This window comes from Talpa occidentalis, unplaced genomic scaffold, assembly GCF_014898055.3.
Source record: "Talpa occidentalis isolate TD23 unplaced genomic scaffold, MPIMG_talOcc4v2.1 talOcc4.14, whole genome shotgun sequence".
NCBI lineage: Eukaryota > Metazoa > Chordata > Mammalia > Eulipotyphla > Talpidae > Talpa > Talpa occidentalis.
In genome coordinates, this window is record NW_023601433.1 from 62674544 (window position 1) to 62699373 (window position 24830).

General features: G+C 43.9%; 1 protein-coding gene across 2 annotated transcripts in view; it reads right to left on the minus strand.

Moving 5' to 3' along the window:
* Positions 1-24830, minus strand: part of FAM107B (family with sequence similarity 107 member B) — a 200240-nt gene that overhangs the window by 46035 nt on the left and 129375 nt on the right. Inside the window, exon 1 of one of the 2 annotated variants that reach the window (XM_037510641.2) lies at positions 20609-20677. The exons of the other annotated variant lie outside the window; for it this stretch is intronic. The gene's annotated coding sequence lies outside the window, so the exon portion shown is untranslated. Of the gene's footprint in view, positions 1-20608; positions 20678-24830 lie in introns of those variants that run through there. 2 annotated transcript variants of the gene reach the window in all.

Sequence of the window (24830 nt, forward strand, 5' to 3'; positions counted from 1 at the left end):
CTCTTTGAGTAATTTTCTCATGTTCAAAGTACAGTGAACAAAAATCTAAAATAACAAGTTCATCCCCTGGTATGGATACACATTTTCTCTGTAGATTCTGAAATCACACCATTAGCTTATACATATGATAAATGTCTCCTGGAGGTGGAGGTAGGTGTCTCAGACTAGTCAAGAGACAGGTCCTGCTAGCTGTCCACTTTTGGGTCTTGTTTATGACATAAATAACAGCATTCTTCATTTAGGATCTACAACCCATAGTCCAGAAGCAATCAAGAAAGTTAGAAAACAACCTGCACACATAAGTACTAGAAATAATTTTTCACTTAGGAATTCATGTTGAGTCAAAGAAAAACATGACTATGCTAGAAGGGATTTAAATGAGGGAGAAAGATGAAGAGAAAATCCTCCTGATAACTTACACTAATAACTAACACACTTTAAAGAATGCGGTGATCTAATTCTCTTGCAATTTATCATTGTCTTAATTGCCTTTTCCAATAAGAATCCCCCAAAAGTATAGAATGTTTTCATTCAAATGCATAAAACTGAGAGCCTTATTCACAGATTTCTTTTAAAGCTACCACAATATGACAAAGTAAAAAACACATTTGTGTTCTATAGGCCTCTCAGGAAAATGCCAGTAGCTAATACCTGGAAATGAGCCACTATATTTAGCATTAAACTCATCAGTTAATACACTGATTTCGTAAGGGAAAAGACAGTTCTGTAACTGCATATGAAAGCTACCAATTTCACAACCAATTTTAAAAACCTATTTATTGGAATGTAAACCTCTAAAGAGATGGTTCAGCTACTGAAGCCTCATATGAAAATATCCACAGTAACTACGGTTAATTCTTTGAACATAGGATGGCACTAAGTTACCGAATAAAAAAACACAAGTTCTTTGGAACTAGCAATGTTTAAGAAATAGTATTTTAATATTCATAAACCTGCTTTCTGGGTTCCCTAAAACAGTCATTTTAAAGCCTTATAACCATAAAAATAACCAAATTCTCAAAATTGGAATAAACCAGATTAAATCAATGGTTCACCTCTAAACTGCACTCTGATTATTTACAAGTCCCTACCTTTCTGCCCAGCTGGCAACTACCCTAAAATTGCTTTCCTAATCTTATCGGTCAGAAAAACAGAAACTCTACCCAAGCAAACCCAGGCATTTCTGTCAGCAGCATTGCCCAAGTCACACACCAGCAACAGAATTTCAAAACCAAGTCTGCAACTCATTAGCTTTTATTAGGAGATGAGAGGACAAAACGGTTGTGTCATTCTCTACTGCTTTCCAAAGAAGATTTGAGGTGACTTAAAAAAAAAGGCACATACACAACTAAATAAACAAAAGTCAAGGTCACGCTACAAAAGAAACCCACTAAAGTATGACACATTCGGGCTAATAAAATTTCCAAATCCCAGTATTAAAATGTGGTTTTAAGCTTCCTTGCAGCCAGGACCAAAAAAAAAAAAAAAAAAAATACATCCATTTTGTTATCGGAAAGAAAAATAGCATCTCATCCTTCCTTCTCAAGAGAAAGAAAAATTACTCTGTCATAGTCTAAAAGATGTTCCCCACATGGGATCCTATATAAGGAACAATAAGCAAAGTTATAGATAATATCCTGGATTTATTTAACTATGAAAAAAAAAGTGCCTGAAACACAATCTATTTTCTATTAGAAATAAAAACACTGACAAGAGTCCAAAGCCATAGGACTATCCTGGCCTATAATTCATTGGCCTTTAATTCTTTTTAAATCATAAAAGGAAATGCTAACCTGATTCTCACATTTGGTCTCCCAAGATCCTGACTTCAGACCAAGATGAAACTTAAAGTAATATATTCTGCAGAATTTTCTTCCCAAATATTTCCCTCTGCCAGCTTATTGAGAATTCAAGCACCTCTGTTATCCTCAGAGATCAAAACCTAAAGAACTCTTACCCTGTGTTGCTTGGAAGCACAAGAACCATCTCACCTAGCTGAAGGCCACCTGGGGTTATAGCAAACCATGGCAAGAACAAAGCCATGTCCCTGCTGCTGGAAACACTGACTTCAGGGACTTTCGTGGTAGGGAGGAGGGAAAGGAAGACACACAAGAAACAAAGGCACAGACAAGACATGTGCGATCTGTCTGGTGAAGTGTCAGGAGGACAAATAGGCGGGAGAGAGGGTGTAGCAAGTCAAGGGGCTGATTGTATAAAGGGTGATGGAGAGGCTTCTGAGTAACTTTGATGAGCTTTTCAGCAAGCGAATCTGGAGAGCCCCACAGGTCCTAGACACACATGTGCTTTGCTTGTTTAGGAAAAAACAGAAACAGGGCCAATGTGTCTGGAGCAAGGGAAACACAAGATGGTTGGAAACTAAATGAGGGAGGTGGCACAGGCCAGAATCAGGCTTCTGATTCACTCACACATACAGAAAGAGTTGATGTCAGTCTCAGAATTCTCCATCACTGAATATGGTGGAAATGGACTGGCCTGAAATATGCTTAAAGCAATAGCCTGCCAGAGCCTTGTAAGGCCACCAGCAGTGGCCAGGGGATGTTTGTCTGACTAGCTTCCCTTACAGGCGTCCACACCAGCAGTAGCTTTGAAATTAATGTGCAGTTACTAAAAGACACATTGGGGCCTCCCCTGGTGGCGCAGGCAGTTGAGCGCTGTGCTATAAAGCTGTCCACAGTCTCTGCAGTGCCAGTTTGATCCCGGCCGGCCGGCGAGGGTCCCACATGGCGCGGCAGACCTCTCCTGTCACGCCCGCTGCTCCCCTCAGCAGTGTATTTCATCAGTCTGCCTGTTCTGTTCCCCGCTCTGTCTCTGGTGAATCTTCTCATCCTCCCACACATCTGGCCTATACCCCGGTTCTTATATAAATAAATAAATCTTAAAAAAACAAAAAAAAGGGAGACACATCATAAAGAGTTTAGGATTATGTGGCCTCCCTGGTGGCACTGGGGGTTAAGTCTAAGCACTATATGAAGCTATCCACAGTTACTGCAGCACAAGTTTGATCCTGGGCCAGGGAACAACCCACATGGCACAGCAGACCTCTCCTGTCTTGCCCACTGCTCCCCTCAGCAGTGTATTTCAGTCAGTCTGCCTGTTCTGTTCCCTACTCTGTCTCTGGTGAATCCTCTCACCTCCCTGCACCTCTGGCCTATACCCCAGTTCTTGTATGCATAAATAAATAAAATCTTAAGAAAAAAAAAAGCATTTAGGATTTTGGTTTAAGGTTACTATGTAGGATCCTTGCCCAGGCTGACAGTTTCAGTTTTGGTACACAGTGGACACATTCTTTGTGACATGTTAAAACTCCAGGTCATGGTATATTAGAATAAACTTAGCTGACTGAGAAAACACAGGATATTATCATCACCCTGTTTGCCACAGGGTCCCAAAGGGATCTGGGTTTTCTGGAACTCTCCCAATTTCTGATATTTTTCCTTTCCGTCCCTAGAAATGCATGCAACGTTCTTGAAGAATTAACTCTGATCATGATCACAGACCAGATAATGACCATACCTCCAGGAGATAAGTAACAGTTCTTTTTTACTGAGTATTGGGACAATACTCAGTATCTGCGTATTGGAACAATATGTTAGCATCAACACCACCTTTTTAACATTTGACTGAGTGTTTACTATACGCAGGCACAAGCTATATTACTGAAAAACTAGGAAGTATGCATTATTGTTACCCTAAGTTTATTGATAAAGCTAGAAAACTGCAGGCCCAGAAGGTGGGTTCAAGTAGTCTGGGTCCAGGGCCTGTCAAAACATGCTGCTTCACTCTTTGAAGAAACTAGAAAATGTACACATTCAACAGAAGCTAGCTGGGGAAAGAGGGCAGGTAATATCTGTTTCCATTTAGCTAATAAGACAGTCTGTGTCTCATTTAGATCCAGAGTCAGAACTCTCTTGGGAGAGGCACAGCCCAGCGCTAACTACACTACAGGGAGGGTATCTAGCGCTTACAGACAAGTGACAAAATGCAGAACCCCGGCCTGCCCCCCATAACCCTAGAAACAGGATGCAAGCTCACCTTCCTGGGCAAGACAATGCCACCCCCTACCCTCCTCTTCTGTTCAAAAAGCCTTTTATCTATGGGAGACTGCAAGCATGACTTGTAGCTTCCCACCTCTTTTGTTTTTAAAAAGGGGTCACGGAAGTTGTGGTCTGACGTCTCACCCACGCAAGTCATAAAGAGAGGTGGGTGGGGATGGAGGAAGCAGAAGAAGCTGGGCACAAACAACCTGTACATCCACTTGCAAACATCAGCTGCCATGAAGTAAGGGGAAAGTTCACAATGTGAGCAGCAGACGCAAAGGAAAATACATAAACATACAAATTTGTCTACTCACTAGAAGGATTTTCAGTATTTCAACACTGCTGGGATAGGTTATCATGTATTACAAGCCACTTCCTAGAATCCAGGGCCTAAGGTATAAGACAGTGCTCTCCCCTAGAAGGATCTCTGGCTATTATTGCTATTGGTGGGGGTAGGGGGTGGGGTGGGGCGTGTGTGTGTGTGTGTGTGTGTGTGTGTGTCTCAAGGCAAGTTCTTATGGGGAGGGTTTGAGCTCAGGAATGTGGGAATAAAATGATACAAAAAAGAAAGTAAATGATGCCTTTTAAAAGGAAATACTGGCTACTCCTGCAAATCTCAAATGCAGACACACACCAAGTCTGAAGAGAGACCAGTAACCACACCAAGCAAGACAGGCTACATGAAGCCAGTCAGCCCCATCTATATGGACAGCAACACTTGGGTCTGAGTCCGGCACATCTCACAACTCAGCCAAAGCACCACTCTAGGTCAAGGTTAGGACAACAGGGTCAGTCCTCAGAGTTTCCAATCAGAAATGGAAAAATGCAGCCCATGATCAAGGGACCATGAGAGAAATCCACAGGGGGACACACTTCCAGCAGTCATGCCAGGCAGGCAAGCCAGGCCTTCCCACCTGTGGCAGTCAGGACTCCATTTCATCACAAACTAGTCTCAAAACATGGCTGGATCCTAGGTGATGCTAGTGTACAAATCAAATAGTTTGTACAGAGTCTCAGGGAAGCTATCAAATCTTCTTTTGGGGGCACAAAACCCAGACCAAAGGGAATAAGAACACTCATGGGGTAGGTGATCAACAGTCTACCAGTCTACCTCCATTACCCTACCAGTCTACCTCCATTTCTGTGCACCCCAATTTCAGACAGGCAAATAAGAATTTTCAAAGCCCTTCTAATCAGGGTGAGGATAAAAGGAGACAAAGCATCCTTTCCTCCTCTCTCCTCACATCCTTCTCTCACCAGTATCTGCCACCAAGACTTTAGTTAGGTGGGCTACTGTGCCCTAAGGAGCCCCAGGGGAAGAGAAAAGTCTCCTGAAGAGCTCCAAAGAGATCCAATTAACAGATCCTGCTGGGGTGACTGTATTCAAGTTTACAGCATTAGCCAATCACAGCCAAAACAGACAGTGATCAAAAACATAAATAGGAAAGAAAAGAATGTTGAAAAAGATAATGTAGAATGGTCTTTAGAGTTCAAATAATTAGCAGATGATGAGGCAGTTAAGCCTTAGCCTCACCGCAAAACCACATACCAATCAAACCTTTGATCAAGATCTTCATTCACACACACAAGAAATTCTATCTGCATTCAAGGACACAGAATCAGGATGGCACACAACATACTGACCAGACCAGGCCACTTTGGAGTATGAATGAGGGCTTGATCAATAATGACACATGGAAAAAGTGGGAGTCCACCCTCCCTGTGTATGAGGTAGCAGGTGGGTTGTCTTCCGCTACTTACTGCTGACCCTGGGTGCCCCTTGATTGGGGGTGTAGGACTTCATTAACACCATAACCAGTCCCAGTGTTTACAAGAGCCCCTGAAGCGACAAATGAATTGGGCAAGAACCTTTACTCAACATCAAGGCCGGACTCCAGGTTACTGATGACCCACTGACCTGTTTTTTCCCTCTGCTGCTCCCTCACGTCTCATCATACACTCCTTACTTCCACTTTCATCCTAGGTCACTGAAAACCCACCTTCTCTTCAGAATTCTCCTTTGCATCTAAGAACCCTGACTGGCCAGATTCTCAACTTCTGTTCACCTTCACCATTCTGTGGGGTGAATGTTCAAATTCATGCATTGAAGCCCTAATCCCCAATGTGATGGCATTTGCAGGTGAGGCCTTTGGAGGTAATAAGGGCCTCATGAATGGGATTAGTGCTCTTACAAGAAGAGGCATGAGAGATGATGCATTCATTCTCTGGGTCTCTCTCCATCATGTGAAGGTACCCCAAGACAGTCACGTAGGAACCAAAAGGCAGACCCTCACTAGATACCAAGTCTGCTAATACCTGATCTTGAACTTCTCAGCCTCTAGAACTGTGAGAAATAAATGTTCGCTATTTCAGTCACCCAGTCTCAGTGTTCTGTTGGGGCAGCTCAAGCTGATTAAGACAATTCTCCACTCCTGTGAGCCCAGTGGTCTCTCGCCACTCTCCAGCGAAGCCCCAAAGTCATCTGTATATTCCACCACTGCTTGTAAACTGGCTCAGTCCTACAGGTGTGGAAGGCCCATAAGGAGGGTACAGATAAAATAGGCTCTTGCTCCAAATAGGGGGCAAACTCTTTCTAACAGGAGGAATGGAAGAGTTTTGTTCCACCAGATGAGTGACTACAACCATGGATAACCTCATACTCAGATACCAGAGCTTGGGGAGGACCCCCGGGAGAACACTAGCAACCACCAACACTGACGTGCAGACACTGCCAGGGCTTTATCTTGCATTCACAGAAGCCTAACAACACATCACCACATGCCACCAGATCTAAAATAAGGCTCCTATTCACTGATGTATGCCAATGTTGGAACTAATAAATGAGAACATACACCTGAAAAAGTCTTGTAGGAAGGGCAACATGAAAAACATCCTTCCACAATCATGGAAGAGGAGGGGGTGTGTGTGTGTGTGTGTGTGTGTGTGTGTGTGTGTGTGTGTGTGTGTGTGTGTGTGTGTGTGTGTAGAGAAAAATAGTTTCTATTTCAGAGGAGAAAAATGTGTTTATTCACTCATAGGAAACCAATTAGCCCTAGACATGGAAATGTGGACAACAGACAGCAGTAAGCAAAGATCGCTCTCATGCATTTAAGTAGCTGGTCTTCTGTTTACAGTGAGAGTAACTATTTTTAATGTTTAATGTTCTTAAGATTTTGTATTAGGGCCTCCCTGGTGGTGCAGTGGTTGAGCGCTGGGTTGCAAAGCTGCCTGCAGCCTCTGCAGCGTGGGTTCAATCCCCAGGCGCTGGGCGAGGATCCCACATGGCGCACAGACCTCTCCTGCCACCCGCTGCTCCCCTCAGCAGTGTACTTCAGTCCTTCTGCCTGTTCTGCTCCCTACTCTGGCTCTGGTGAATTCCCTCACCCTCCCGCACTTCTGACTGTACCCAGTGCTTGTACAATAAATCTTAAAAAAAAAAAAAGAAAGAAAAAGAAAACATACATTAAAAAAAAAAGATTTTGTATTAGTATGAACTAAAACACATCCAAAAAGGCCAGCTTTCCCTTCTCCCTCCCCTGATGTATGCCTTAGATCCTGAGGAAGGGAAGCGCAAAGGGGCGGGGGAGATGGACCAGGGGTGCTATGGTGGTGGAAGAACTAGGGGAATGACACCAGAGGGGGGAAATCAAATAATGTCCAGAAATGAGCAACACTGTAAGAAAATTAATTAAAAAGTAAATAAATGTTTGACAGGACAGCTTTTTTAGAATAAAAGAACTGCCTGTTTTCTTAAACAATTTCTTCCTACAATAAAATCAATGCCTTCACCCCAGAAACTGGAAAGGTTTGCTCTTTGTTATTATTCTTTCGGGGTGGCAAGTCCCAGCACATGGGGTAGTCATGGTGAGGCAAGGCAGGTGAGGGCAAAGGAGATAATAAAACAGAAATTAAGGGAAGCGAGTTCTCGATCTAGATATGCACAGGGATGGTAAGATGCTCTGGACCAGCACCCTGAAGTTAGGGTTTCCTGTGCAAGGACTCTGCTCTACGAGGCCGCACCCCCATTCAGTCCTATAGAGGCTGTGGACACAGGCTGGTGGCAGGGGAGACATACCGCGGAGAAGCAGCGGCATGTGTATTTAAAGAAGACTAGCAAATGAATCATCCATGAGTAAAAAATAATTTATCTCCATGTAAAAAGTTGTGTTAATGAAAGTCTACCGTCTTGTAATTATTCTGAGGAGGCTATAAATAGGCAGTATTTGAAATCAGTCAGCTCTGTGCTGTGGCTCCCAACAAGCACATGAATGCAGCATGTTCCAGGCCGATCCACAAGCTGTTTTGTTTCTAGTACAAATGGAGAGAAGGAGGGGAGGGTCTGGGGGGAACAATCTTGGAGAGCCCATTACAGATTTCAGCTAAACACATGAAACACAAAGCTCAGGGAGAATTACAATTTAGAAGCATTTAGAACACACAAAACAAAAAAGCTGGTCACAAATTGTTTACATACACCAATGGGGCAGAGGACATCACCAGGAGCTCAGAATCCCCCCCCAACCCCTATATACTGTTTACTCTATCTAGTGCTTCACTTCTCCGTGACCACATTTGTAATAATTTAGAGCTGGTGAGTTTCAAATAGATTTTTGGAGTATATGGAAGGCACCTGGAAAGGTGATGTTCATGGGCTGTTAGGAATAAGGCACTGCTTTAATAAGGAATAATGAAGTTGAAAAAATAAGGAGGGAGGAAACAGGGAGAGAAGGGGGAAGGAGGGAGAAGGAGAAGAGAGACGGGGAAAGGGGTTGTATCACAAGTGGCCGTGGACACAAGCTCTGTAGTGAGTATCTGAGTTCTGTGATCTCAGATGGGTTACTGAATGACTCTATACCTCAGGGTCCTCCTTAGTAAAACATAGTCAATTATAGTCCTACATGCAAAAAAAAAAAAAAACCCCACAAAGATGCATGTAAAGCATTTAACATGTGCATAAAAAACACTCAGGTACTGGTGATCGTTATTCTAGGATGAGGTTTACTTCCAACTCAACCGATAATTAGCTGTGTGGTCTGGGCAAGCCAGTTAACAAGTCCAAGCTTTGGTTTATTCATGAAAAAATGCAGATTGTGAATTGAATGACCTTTGATTCTAGGGTTCTACAAGCTCAGCTCCTCCGTGACAACGCAGCGTGGCTTACAGTTCCACATTCTTTTAGGTTTCTAGTTTTCACAGCTTTCTTTCATAGCTTCTTAGTCACAGCCATGATTATCTGCCACAAGTGTCCGGTCCCACATCTGACCCCCAATCATGAGACTGGCTGTGGTGATGCTGCAATCTGCTTGGCAATGATCTTTTTCAGTGGTTTGCAGTAACATACTGTGGCAAAAGGAAGGCCAGCATGTGACAAAGTAATCAATGTGCCTGCCATGTGCTGGCGTGGCCTAGCAGTGATGGAGCGTACATGGATTCACATGCTGTGACCACCCTCTTTTAAAGGAATTCCCAACGACTTTCTCCTGGAAACTCTACAATAGCCTACGCTTTTCAATCTGAGCAATGAAGTAGAGAGCGGCCACCAGAGGTGCACTGCTCTTCTCTCTTGGCAGAACATACACTAAGTTATTCAGATTTGTCATTTTCCTGTTCTTTGACTTATCAATGACCTTCCTATGGAAAAACAGGGTCTCCATGTCCTTATGTGTCAGGAAGTTTAAAATGATTATTAAAAGGAATCACTACTGTGGCCTGCACCATTATGTGTAATTCTATCTCATAAACCCAAATGATAATCTCTTAATTTAGGTGGTGACCAGGCATCCAAGTACGTAAGCAATAATCAGCACATACAGACAAATTTAAAGCTGCTGCTAAATAAGACTCACAGTAAAACTGACCTGACACAGTAACATTCATATGACCGTATAAATGGTAATTAGCACTCATGAAAGGCAGTCAGACCAACCCTTGCTTCTCTATGAATTCTGTAGTGTCCCCAAGTTGTATCAATGTAGACAGTTTTCCCTGACACTTGGCCAGTTCAAATCTCATCTCACACTCTAAAACATGCTCATTAAGAAAGAAGAATCAACAACCTCTAATGAAATAATTCAAGCAACAGTTCTCAGCAGATGCTAATAGACTAAGGGAGAAAGGATGACGGTGAAATTCACAAAGAAAGGTCCAGCTACCACCACACAAATGCAGTGATCAAATTCAGTATCGCAACAAGGGAGCAGAGCAAACACTGCCCCAAGACCATGCACCATGAATTGAAGCAACTGCAGTGCTAACTTCCAGTTTTCAGAAACACAAAGAGCAATGGAACAAGTTTAAGGTGAAAACTACGCTAAATACAGACTGGGACATTCTACAAGACCACTGACCTGATTTCTTCAACTACTCAGCAGCCTGGGGAGAAAAGGGTGAGGGAGGAAAAGCTGATCTAGAGTGTAAAAGCTTCTAGAAACCATAACAATCAAATGCAACTCGTGGGCTTTGTCCCATCAAGGTTTGGAAAACAAGATACTTTTAAGCTAGAGTCAAGGAAAGCTAAACGGGGAGTTCTGTAGATCCTGGGGCGCTTCCCACCCCTTGTCATCTCGAGTTCTAGAATGGCACATTCAGCCACTCCCCATTTGAAAGGGCAGGGCCCCACAGCAGAAAGTGGGTTACAGATGGCTGGGCCACACCCAGCTCAACACAGGAAGGGGAAACTTCGATAAGAAGATGCATGGTTGACAGAACAGGAGGCAGCTTCTGGGGCTACCTGATGAGGAAATTTGCAGGTTGCTCTACCCACAAATTAGATATTAATTTACTCTTTTGAAATTTGGGTTTTTAGCAGTGTAAAAAGCATACAGCTACTTCACCGAGCAGGAAAATCAGCATTTGAAGCAAACAGAGCACCTATGAAATAAACGCAAGAGAAGAAAAACAGACAGCCCACACCAAGTGCCAACTTGGATTCTGCATTCTTGGGCCTTATTCCACCCCAGCACCGCCACTCCCTGAAGAGGTTTGCTTTCGGTCTTTTTTTATTTTTTAATTTGGCCAAACTTTACAGAGTGTGAAGGGCACACATCACACGTGCACAGCTGCATCGATTTCTACTGTCTACAACTTTATCTGGTTTGCCTTTCCAGTATAAAGTCCCCTCTCCAGGCTATAGCCTGTCAGAAGCAAGTCTGGAATGAAAAAAGAACAAGCTAGGACCTGCTTTCCAAGGGGCAATGCATGCTGGTGGCCTGTGCAGCTGAAGCGTGCTCTCAGCAGGGCAAAAAGAGAAAAGTGAACACAGTGAAGTGACAACTAAGAGTTGACTTCTTTACTTTATGATCTCTCTCTATCTCTGCCCCCAAATTCTACTTCCCAAAGCCTCTAGCTCAAGTCAACCTGCCTCTGTCCCATGGCTAAGGAACAACAGTAATTACCTTTCACCCATGTCAAGGCCTGGAATTTCACTGGTTCATTTTTCAAAATACAGCAGACGCCCCTGTGGTTCTAACCACATAAAGAGATTAGCAGAGAATTGAAGGAAATCACAAGTTAATATTCATTTTTTACTCTTAAAACCAAGAGTTCTAAAATAAAATGCAGGGGTTTTTGTTTGCTACTTTGAACAAGTAAAAGAGGACCATAATTCAGAATCCCTGAAAATGAAACAGGTACCTAACTAAAGAGTTAGTTCAGTGATGATGCCATAATTTCATTTTAGAAAATGAGGAGGCTGTGACATGGGTAAAAAGATGTCTTACCAGCAACCAAAGATGGGATCGTGGTTAATCCTTATTCAAAAAAGTTTATCACTCACTGTGGCTAAAATTATGTAAGTCTTACCAAGCTACTTGACAATCTTTCAAAAAATATATAGCTAAATAAAATTCTGTTTAATACAGAAATGTTAAAAAGAAGGAAAATGTACTAATATATAATTATATAAAAATCTTAAAAAATGCATGATGCCTAATTAAATTCAATTCATTAATAATAAGGCAACAGCCTTGGGATGCTTTGTACAAAAATGGCATTTCTGGTAAACATAATATTTAAAACACAACTCAAACATACCAGCTCTGACTAATGACATAATTATGTGTTGTTCATTTGGCATCATTCTCCCACCAGTCCTAAGAAACTTTCTCACAAATGAATCATTTTAAGACACATTTCCATATGGCGATGCCAAGTCAAAATGCAATACAAATATTATCCTTAAAACTACAATTTTAGATTTACCTGGCAAATGAATCCTTCCAATTGGGATTCCAAGCCCCTTCTAAAGCTAAGTCGGAAGTTTTATGTACGTGGCTAAGGGAACACAGAATAGTGGCTGAGATCTAGTTTGCAGAGAGAAGACCTAATTTTGATCTCACAGCTCTCATAACCACGGGTAGGCTTTTTAATCTTTCCATGTTTTATGATACCTCTCTCATAGCATTACTTGGAAAATCAGAGAAGATAATGAAGGAAGCAATGCTTGGCATAATAGTAACACTAGTCATTATTTTTATCATCCTCTTAAGATGCATCTCAGCAGAAGTTATTCTCATCAGCACAGAGCACCTCTTACTGACAAGGCAAAGAATGTTCTTATAAGTAAGTTGTTATGCAACAGTGGAGGAGCCTCAAAAACATTTTGTTAAATGAACAAACTCAGCACAAAAGGTACATAGTGCCTGAAATTTCTAGAAAAGGCTAACATCTAGAGACAGAATTTGCTTAAGGCTGAGAATGAGAACTGATTGCAAAGTCTAAAACTGGAGGGGGTTAATACTCAACAGCACAAATGAGGGAATTGCATGCACATCACAGAGTAACAGTACAATATATAATTCATCCCTCAGTAAAGTCATACTAAAAAAAAAAAAGATATGTTTTCAAAGTATTTTTGCACAGGAACTTTCACACCAATCTGCTGGAGCAAATTCAGGTATTTTACAGAGCATAGCAAAAACGGGTGAAAACAAAAAGCCTGAGCAAGGATCACACATAGCTCCTAGTCCTGCCTCAGCTCCTTTCTAGGGCAAACTTTTTACTCCTCTAAATCTCAGTTTCCACATCTATGAAGTGGGAACCATAATGGTATTCATTTCAGAAGCTATTGTGAGCAGTACATTATCCCCCGGCTTTCTAGCTGCTAAGGCTAAAAATGTAGGTGTCACTATCAGTCCTTTCTCTCTGGCATATTATCTCCAATCCATTAGCAAGTCCTGGTGGTTCCATCTTTAACATATATCTGGCATCCAACTACTCACCAGCTCCATCCCAGTCATTACAAACTCCCCAGGGGACCCACAAAAGCCTCCCATCAGACTCCAGGCCTCCATGCTGGTCCCGCAGCAATTGCTGCTGTACTCCACAGCCAGGGCAAGACTCGGCTCTTTCATCAGCGCCCAGAACCTTCTCCTGGGCTCCCCACCAGCCAAGTCCAAACCATGGCCTACAGCCCTACCTGACCTGCATGACCACCCCATTTCACATCCCTACTCCCCCAGTCTGGCCCCACCCACACCAGTCCACTAGCCATTCCTTCAAGAGAAGCAGCCTCTGGCCTCTGGGCCATTATCTGTGCATGCCTCTGCACAGGCAGGCGCCTGCTTACCCCACCTGCCATTCAGATCTTACATTCTCCTCTGAGGGGCCTCACCTTATTAAAAACACCACTTCCTCTCCCCTCCCCCATTCTCCCACCCCTTCTACCTGATTTACTTTTTACTTTTCTTCACAGCATTGACACTACCTGGGATCTTATCATCGGTGCATTTATTTACATTCTGTCTTCCCAATAGAATACAATAAACTTCACGCAGAAGGGATTTTCTCAGTTCTACCCACTGTCCTATCCACACACCCACAGAGTCTGACACAACACCCAGATATAGGAACATTTGCGAAATCCTTGCTGAATGAAGAAATCTCACAAAGCACACAGCACAACGCCTATAGGAAGGGTTCAAGAGCTGTTCGTAACAATAAAAATATTGTTACTACATGTGTTGTTTTTATATTTCAAAGATAAGACTATGGAAGCCCTGACAGGTCAAATGGTTGACCTAATAATTCAAACTAGATGAGATAATCTAGCAGCTCCATGGCAACTCCAGGCCACGAATACCAAATATCTGAGTTCCCAGCACAGCAGGCGGAGAGGATGATGCAGCGGATTCTCCATCCCATTCTGTGCCCTGCCTCCTCTCACTATCGAAGAGTCACCCCAATCTTAGGGGGACCCAAGTGCTATCAGAGCCCTATCCCTACAAGGACAACCTACGGTCACAGGGCACTCAACCAGTTATAAGGAAGGTAGGCTTTCATGTCACCCTCCAGACACTCGAGGAGGTAGACAAGTGTGATTCCATTTTACAGATGATGAACTGGAGAAGCAGAAATAATTGACCTGCTCAAATATATATTAATTAATGGTGAGCTTAGGACCAGCAACCTAAAAATTTTGGAAGTCTAAGCCTCTCTCTTTCCAGCACACTATACTGCTCCATGCATTTCTTTAGAAAAAGAAAGAGGCGTGGTCTATATACACCATGGAATACTACTCAGCTATAAAACAGATCCTGCCATTTACAACAAGGATGGACTTAGAGGGTATCACATTTAACCAGACAAGCCAGATGAAGACACATGCCAAATGATTTTCAGTCGTGGGTGGTAAAGAAACAAAACAAAATAAAAGCAAGCTCATAGACTACAAGAACAACATAGTGGTTACCAGAAAGGAAAGGGAAAATCGATTGGCTAAAGGGGTCAATTGTATGTTGATGGGTACCTAAACTTTTTGTGATAAGCATGAGATAGTATATACAGATACTGATATATGTCTATACACCAGAAAGCCATACAAAGCTGGGCCTCCCTGGTGGCGCAGCGGTTGAGCGCTGGGTTGCGAAGCTGCCCGCAGCCTCTGAAGCGCCAGTTCGATTCCCAGCTGCTCCCCGGCCACAGGAGGAGGGTCCCACATGGCGCGCAGACCTCTCCTGCCGCCCGCTGCTCCCCTCAGCAGTGTACTTTGGTCCTTCTGCCTGCTCTGCTCCCTGCTCTGGCTCTGGTGAATTCTCTCACCCTCCCGCGCTTCTGACTGTACCCAGTGCTTGTATAAATAAATAAATAAATCTTAAAAAAAAAAAAAAAAAAAGCCATACAAAGCTATAAACCAATGTGATTTCAATTTAAAAAAAAAAAAAGGGAAAGAGAAAGAATCTGGGCCAGTTTTAACCCTATTGTAAATTAGATTAAAATAACATTATAAAGAAAGTCCCTTTACATCTACATATTCATTTGACATTCTCCCCTTCCTCCAGCACATGGAAATTTTAATGTATCTACATTAGACATTCACAAACAACTTCTGACATGCTATTCTGCATTATATCCTGCATATTATAATACGACTGTATGGTTTTGCAAACTTATTAGTTTGCTTCAGGTCCAGATGCCTGAAAAACTTGGATAAGAGTTTTAACTTCAACTCTGAGGGAGTGTGTTCTCTGTTTCACAGATTAATAATGACATAGAAAAGCTTATACAGCAGTATTATAACCCTCTTTTCCCGACACTTTATTAAGATATTTCATGAAGATTGCCAAAATTTGGGTCCAGGAATAGAATAAAATGGGCCATTTCTGATAGCAAAATCAAGTTATCTAACTCCTGAAGGCACAAGGGCATTCTGAGGAGTGGAACAGAGAGAAGAGAAAATCCCTCCTCCTCCCCACTTGTTGACATCAATGGTGCTGCACTACAAAAAAATCTGAGTTTCAAGGCTGTGGACAGTGGCACAGCCGCCTAAACACCCATGGCTGTCCACCTCCCAGGGACTAAGTGTCCGGGCTTCATGACCTCACATGTGCCTGTACCACACATGGAAGGCGGATCCTGCTAAGTTCATCTCACCAATGTGAATGCTACAGTTCAAGGATTCTGAGTCACTGGAGGTCACGAAGATATTTCTACTCAAAGCTCCAGACCTTTCCACCACACCACATAAAGAAAACTGCCCCTTCCCTCAAACTTCCATCCCTCTACCCAGGGCTGGAACTGGGCAGGAATGTACCGCACAGATGCTCCAGTCCAACACAAATAGGCACTGACGACAAAGGACAAGGGAGAACCCCCAAGTCACAAGTACCTATAACCAGAGAGGATACAGAGAACTGGCCCATAATGTACATTGTTTTCTACCTTGCTTTTGGGGGAAATCCCATCACACACAGTCAACCAGCTGCCCAGGCTGGGCATTCTGACATTTAAGACTTTCCCATGTAGTGACTGCTAAGAATTTATGACTCAGTAGCACAACCAATAACAGCACTGTGGACAGCCCAGAGGCCTCTATCACATCATGAATTCTTATGGGAAAGTGCAGGAGCTTTATTTCACAGGGTAGAACCTCAAGACTTTGCTGTGTGTAGGGTCATTATCGCCACCCCACCTCCCCAAAACACCACTGTGAAGCACAGACTACAGCACTGCTCTACAATGGCTATGCACCAGATGCTTTGCCCCGGATGAAACTATTGGTAGAACGTGTTGTTCAAGAGTTCACCTAGCGTTAAAGAAAACACCTACTTCCTTTTCTGCCTCTCTGCCATTTTCCTTGTGACGGTTCACCTGCGTTTGAAAAATATTCGTATGTCCTTCCACAACTGCCCCCAAAACCTCAGTCTTGCCTTTTCATTTGCAACAAATCTCTGGTGGGCACAGATGTGATCAGTTGCCCCCCTGCATAACTCTAGCCCTGAGCTAGCTCAGACAGTGTCCCTGCATGCCTTTAGCAAGAACACTGGAAATTACACCAGAACGTCCCAGTCCCTCCTTAGTTCTACACTAAACAGTGTCCCATCACTTTGGCCAAATTCTAGACAAAATCCAACATTCTTCCTCATCTGTTCAGCCAAACCAAGCTTCTGCTGCCCGCCTGCTCTTAGACAGATGAACTTTGGGAAAATCATGCTCACTCCTCGCCTCCCCCACCTCTTACAGCCAAGAACCCAGTCCTGCGGCGTAGCTATCATTTATATCTTGCTTTCTGAGATACCTTAATTCCCGAAGTGCTACTTTGTCTTCACAGCTCTTTAATATAGCTGTCATTAACAATGTTTGTGTAATCTTGTGCATTTCTTTAAATATCTTCTTTGTCTGCCCTGCATGAGGACATGGTTCCTGTCTGTCTTGTCAACTACAGTGGACCGAAGGCCAGGTCAGTGCCCGGAGCCTGACAGGCTGAACATAAATGCTTGCCAAATGAAGGAGGAAATGAAAAAGGACATCTCCCTTAGAAATAAGCCCTTGCTGACTCACCATCACCAAAGGGCCACCTCAGCCAGCTTGCCAGATGATTTAATCCCTATAGTGATGAGGTGCTGGAATCCATAGTATCAGGTGGATAAAGCATCAATTCATTTTCAGCTGAGTTCCCTGAGTACTTGGAAGAAGGAACAGCCCATCTGGAAAGGACCCAAAATCCTTGCATAGAAAGGATCACAGGAGGAAATGTCACGAAGGAAAAGGGAAAAGTGGACCATGATTAGATAAGGACATTACACAAGGAAATGAAGCGAAGCCTCACCAGGTCATGCAGCACTACATGGCCCTGTGCTGTGCCCAAAGTCTGCCACTGGCACCACAGTTCTCCCCATCCCACCTGTGCCTAAAGTGAGATGCAAAATGGACCAGTGCCCAGAGACACTTTCTCTAGACACTGGGCTATCTGGGGACTTCTACACATGGTAAAATCTTAATCTCACTCAACCAAACTTCCTGATCTATTTTCTCCAAGCACTGGCCCAGTGGATTCTGGAGGGCAGGGCAGATTCAACAGTAACAGTAACATGAAGTCACATTATTAATCTACTTTCAGAGGGACTTCCACTCCTCAACCCTAAGATCAGTAAAAATCTCAACTCTTAAAATCAGCAAAAATCTTTTCTCCACCTTTACTTGTGATAGTTTAAACAATTAAATCAAAGGAATGAATGAATGACAGCATCCATCCTATCACAATTCAGGAATGACATTCCTCATAGCCCTTCTCTCTGCCACAAACCAAATCCACTTTCAAACACTCCAGAAACGAAATGTCCAGTGCAGAGGAACAGGAGTGCAGACATCATAAAGAGCCAAAACACAGCAAGTTGAAAGAAAACACTGCACAACTCCCCAAGGCTTCCCTCCTTCCTGCGAGGCAACAGAGACAAGGAGCCAAATTATTCAATTCTGCCTTCAGGTCCAGCTTGGGTGTGCTGCGAGCGTTTTCCAAGGCTATGGGCAGATTAAAAAATAAAATTTTGAGATTCTGATGTTTCCTACTTGAGTTTCTTTTGACTTTCGTATGTAGACTTTCTGATTTCTGTGTTATTTCTGGAGCAGTGCTGGTCAAGACACTAACTGCATTTTTCATATACTTATTCACAGGTCACTAGCACCTGGCCAAGTACCCTAATTGTGGTCTACAGAGTGAAGAGTCAGTTAGGGACATGAACACCTGATAGCACCTAACCACACTTCCTTTTTTGTAAATTCTTGTAACTGCAAAAAATATTGCATCATCCAAGTGATCACACTTCTACTGAACAGTTGTCTCCTGACCTCTTCTCACTTTATATATTACAGAAATGAAACGTCTGAGAATTTTACATGGGAAAAATAAATGACAAAACCATTCAGTGCTTAGATATGCTGAACAATTTTGGTGGTGATTGGTTGTTTTTTTCAGAGCACACATGCACTCAGAACGACTCCCTGCTCCTTGGGAAATCCTTACGTTCTCAATCAATGCAAAATCTTTCAGAAGCAGGCATGTATCCAGCTATAAAACCACTGCTATTCCTTGCTCTACAGAGTAGATTCCATCACATATTCCTCATAAACCTCAGAAAACAATTTTACTTTTCAAATATCTTAGAAGTTGAAAGATTCATTTTAATTAAAAAAAAAGTCAATCCCAAACTACTCCTGAAATCCAAAGACTAGCCCATAAAACTTTTCTCTCAGTCCACGCTCCAAATTAATTAGAAATTACAGTGTTGTCGTTTTTCTATTTTTTCTCACCCCCTTCTGCACAGATGGTTATTTGCAAGGCTTTAAGATGTACCTCAAAAAATTTGCAGAAATTAGTCCTGTGTGAAAGTGGCAAATCATTACTGTAGACCTGAGCTTACTGGATATATCTTAGACTGATATGACTGGCATAGATTAGAATCAGCAACACACTCATTTATTCTCACTCTGACACAAACACACCATGTCTCCAAACCCTCAGTGGAGCACAGCTGCCTTCATCCTCACATGTGTGTCTGCCTGGTGAGCACATGAGTAACTTTTATTTCTGTAATTTGTTTAACTTTGTTAATAAACAAATAATTTTATACTTGCAACTACTAGTACTAAGAACTTTTCTCTGGACAGACGCCCAGATTACTATTTCAATTTAAAGCAACGTGGGACAGCGAAAATCTCCAAAAAGATGAAGGGGGAACATGACCAGAGGAGAAAAGTTCTGTACATGTTAGCAAGAAAGCTTCACGTCCAAAAATGTGAAGTCTACCTGGCCCTCTTCCCTCTGTCTGCACACTCATTCGACTCAGACAACTTCACTGTCACTCAGAAGGGAGGGTTATGCTGCAAGGAGTAAGACCTACAATTAATCCTCTCCATTTATCCTTCCCATCTCAGAAGGGGCTTTACCATCCCCTGCACAGCAAGTTAAAACCTTGTCTCTCTCTCTCTCTCTCTCTCTCTCTCTCTCTCTCTCTCTCTCTCTCTCTCACACACACACACACACACACACACACACACACACACACACACACGACATCCCAGGGAGACCTGCAGATACTGAGGGGAATCTAGGGGAACCAACACTGTATCCCGTCTTGCTCCCACTTCTTGGGACCATCCAGGCTACTGGATTCATGGAGTGGCTGGAACCCAGGAGAGTAAAACAAAACAAAACAAAACAAAACGTAAAAGTTACTTGCAGACTGTTTGGAATCAATGTCACGGTCACCTTTAAGCCACCGGGGCAACCCCCCGCGGCCCCTCCTTTGTTTGCCCAAGCGGAGGCCGGTTCAGACCCTGGAGCCGGGTCCCGGAGCGCCGGGGCGGGAGGGCCAAGTGGGGCGCAAGCGCTCGGCACCCAGGGCGCACCCGGCGGGCAGCGCATCCCGGCTCGGCTCAGGGGCTGTTTTCCGCGCCGAGGAAGCAACAATAAGCCGGGCGGAGCGGCCACCGGCTCCCCTCCCTCGCGGCGCGCCCCCTCCCCGGCACCCCCGCGCCCCGCGCCCAGCCCCCGCCACGCCCCTGCGGCCGACCCTCCCCCGCGCGCGCGCGGGGTGCTCGCGGCTCCCCGTCAGCCCCGCGCCCCGCGCGTCCTCACGCGCACGCGGGGACCCCCGCGCCACCGCCCGCGCCGCGCCGGCCGCAGGGGGAGGAAGCGCCACGGCCCGTCCGGCCCGAGGGTCCTCAGGGCGGGGGGTCCGGGCACGGCCGGCGGCCGCCCAGCGCCCCCGACGGGCACCCGCCTCCCCCGAGCTCCCGGTCTTTGTGTGGAAAGTAAGTGCGGGAGGCGAACCTACCTCGCGCGTGCACAAAGGCGCACGGGGCCCTCCCCACCGCGGCGGGGCCCGGCAGCCCAGGGCGGGGAGCGGCTCGAGGACGGCGCGGGCGGCGGCTCTGACCGCGGCGAGGGCCGGGCGGGCGGGCGCAGCGCGACTCTTTCACGCCCCGCGGACCCGCGCGTCCGAATTAAGTGGCGGGGCGGGGCGGGGGCGGGGCGAAGCTGGCGAGGCCCCGCCCCGGACACGCCCACTGTCACGCCCCGCCCCCCCGCCCCCGCCGCGTTGGCTCAGGCGCCCAGCCCCGGACCCACCGAGGCCCGCGGAGGCTGCTCCCCGCCAGCTGGGAGCTTGGAGAAAGTCGGGGAGTTTAGTGCCTGGAGGTTTTCCTTCAGTGGCCTTGGTTTGGTTGGCTTCGGAAACTCTCGAAAGAGCAGAGACAGTGTGGGAAACAATAAACTAAGTGTCACCAATGAGAGATACTGGGAAACAGTAGGTGGCAGACGCACTGTCACCGGCCCTGCAATTAAAGATCAAGATCTCAACTAGCAACAACAAATGTTGGCGAGGATGTGGAGAGAAAGGAACTCTCCTGCGCTGCTGGTGGGAGTGCAAACTGGTCCAACCACTATGGAGAGCTGTGTGGAGATTTCTGGACCTACTAAACATAGAGCTTCCATATGATCCAGCAATTCCACTCCTAGGTATTTACCCAAAGGACACAGAAACATCCATTCCAAAGAGCACCTGCACCCCTATGTTTATAGCAGCACTGTTTACAATAGCTAAGCTTTGGAAACAACCCAAATGCCCAAAAATAGATGACTGGATCAAGAAGATGTGGTACATATATACCATGGAATATTACTCAGCAATCAAAAAAGATAAACACATGCAATTTGCAGCAACATGGATGGAGCTGGAAGGGATCATGCTCGGCAAAATAAGCCAGAAAGAAAAGGAAAATACAGCATGGTCTCACTCATAGCAGGAATTTAGAAAACCTAAATAAATAAGGGACCAGGAAAAAGAATAACTGTAAGAAAGAAAAAATCAAAATCAACAAACAACTATGAACCAGAGACACACTGTGGGGGGCGGGGGGGAAGGAGAGATTGGGGCCAAAATAAGGGGATTGCAACTGTATGGGGAATATAAAAATTAAAAAAAAAAAAACAAGATCAAGATCTTTCCCCCTCCCCCCACGCTCTCTTGCGCTCTATCCCTACTTGTGCCCATCTGCACTCTGTGCCAATATTTCACAGAAGAAAACTCAAAAGGAATCAAGGAAGAAACGGAAACAGATTGGTTGGAATTGTACAAAATCTACTTTCACATTAGAACTTACAACCCAGTGACCTAGGTATTTGTTTCAATCCCTCCTCTTGCCCCTCCTCCTCATCAAAGGGTAATTGGAGATTTAAATGTGTGTGTAAGAAAGAAATGACTTGATTTACTTCTTCTTTACTCTCTCTTTCTTCAGCTACCATAGCAAATTGCTTCTCTCCCCAACTCTAATACTCTTAGATTACCATCTACCTGAATCCAGGTACAAAAATGGAGATTTCTGTTTCAGAGTAACAAACACTAAGGACTGGGGGTTAATGGATTTTAGATCAAAAGCTTTTTAATTTTCTTGGCAACAGATGAATAAGGTTTTATTTATAGGGAAGCTTTTCTGACTAAAACTGCTTGGGTCATGACCACCAGAAAAGTCATATCAATTATGGATTTCAGTAAACAAATTACTCTAATTTCAGTAAACGAATTACATCCCAAAATTCTCGAAAGCCACAGTCCCTTAAACATCAGACCATTCCTAGACCCTGAATCCCAACAAACTGTGCAGTCCCCTGCTACAGGTTTTAGAGAAAGAAGCTCCTGCCAGGCCTAAGAAAATGACCTTATACGTGCTATGTGTCATTTCTAATTTTTTTTTTAATGGGCCAGTTATTTAACAAGATTCCTTGTAGGAAATTTAGGACACCAGCTTGTAAGGGTGAATTCCACTGGTGAAAGCAGACAGAGTAGAGGTAGCCCTGGAGCTGAGGAACAGCTTTGATTTTTGGCAGAATTTGTGAGTCCACAGCTTTCTGATCAGCCTTGCTCTGTCAGCTTATATTTCTCCTTCTCTGTGTGGAGAAGCTCACCTCCTGGTGTCAGGGCTTATGCACAAGATGTTTTCAGCAGCTAAATCTGGGATTGAAAAGAAAAAGGGTTTTTGCTATTGTCACAAACCTGTTGGTGGTAACAAGTTTGGCAGTACCTGAGAGGCTAAACTTCACAAAATACCTAGATCTTTCTATTCATATATATAAAGATTTATTTATTTATGCATACAAGAACTGGGGTGTAAGTCAGAGGTGTGGGGGTGGGTGGGTGAGAGGATTCACCAGAAAGAGTAGGGAGCGAGACAGGCAGATCTATTGAAAAGTGGAAATCTGCAGCTCATCCCATGGACTGGGCTATAAATGCCTGCAGGCTCCGGGTCATGGCCTTACTCCTTGTTTTGGGAACCATAATTTCCTCTAAAGCAAAAACAGTAAAGAGAAATTGGATACTTACTCTGAACTTCTTGATTCAAGGTTTTTCAAAGACAGGACACCAATACCCATTAGTTAAGTCTACTGTTTGGGGATGAATACTTCATGTTCCTATGGAATCTTTGGGTAACTTTGATCCAAGCCAGATCAAATGCTCAACTTGGAATAGGGCCCATGGGATGATTCTGGATGGACTCCCCTCCCCAGACTAGAACCTTAATGTTGAGGGGAGGCTAAAATGCAGCTTATATTTGTATCTGTACCATCTACCTCCATTTCTGGCACACAGTAGATACAAGAGAGATTTTTGCCAAGTAAAGAAACCTGGACTTTCAGAACACAGCTAGGTAGGCCTCCAAGGCAACGCCTGGTGACAGCTCACTCCCACAGTGTCAGTACTATGGATTCCAAATTCTGAATGTGGCCAGGACTCCAGGAAAGTTAAGTGAGCCAGTGACCCAATATTGGATTTCTTCTCCTGGGCTAACACCAAGGGCCTTCCTGACTGGCTTTCTCCAAATACAGTACAAGGACAATACATATCAGAAATGTTTTTCTAGAGTCACTGAACCCATCATTGGAGATAGACTCTCACATTACTGGAGAACATGCACAATAATTTTTAATTCTATAAAACTCACCCACAAGTTCACCCACATACTCAGCTGTAACCTCATCCTTTTGATTTGACATCTGAGGCCTTTAGAATTCATTCCTAAGGAAAACTGAAGAACGCAGAGAAAAACATTTGTGGCCATAAAGTGGAGCAAAGCATGTCAATTTGTATAATGTTTTTTTTAATCTCCTATTTTGATATTTTTCCCTATGCATAATCTTGAAATTGTTGCTTATGCCCTAACATATTCTAAAGCACTCCAGAGAGATGAGAAAGGTTTAACAATGCCCTAGAAGAGGGAAATTTATTTTCATGTGTATATTCTTTTGCATCTTTTGCATCTTAAATTTTGTACTGTGTACATGGACATTTGAATTGGTAATAATCCATTCAAAAAGAAATAAAATTTTAATTTTAGAATCATATTTGTAAAGTCATGCTCTTTAATATCTGCATCATTATCACCATTTAACAAATTAACTCAAAAATTAGTAACTTAAGAAGAAATGATTTACTCACAATGCTGTGATCTGGACTAGGCTCATCTGGGATAGATGGTTTCTGCTCCATTCAGTCTTAACTGGGTGCTACCAAGCATGTGCAGTCAGTTGAGGGGGTGACCATGGACAGGTTTGTCCTGGGTGGCCTCAAAGTGGTGGAGCTCTCCACTTGGGTATCTCAGATGCCCTTCACGTGGTCTCAGCAGTTTCATTGAACCCAGGACAGCTGGGTCCATTAAGAGGAAGGGGAAGCTGTCAGATCTCCTGAGGTCAAGACTTGAGGTCTTTCATTGCATTCTATCATTCGATCTCAGAGCCAGACTAAATCCAAAGTTTGGGAAAATAAAATATACTCCTTGATGGTAGAGACTGTACGGACCTGAGTACTAGAATAGGAGGAATTGTTGTGGTCATCTTTGCAAATACAGTATATCCCCTTATCCGTGGGGAAATTTTCCAAGACCCCCAGTGGATATCTAAAACTGTAGGTAGTACTGACCTTTATATATACTATGCTTTTTCCTATACATACCTATCTATCATAATCTTTAATTTATAAATTAGGCAGAGTTTAAGCTTAACAA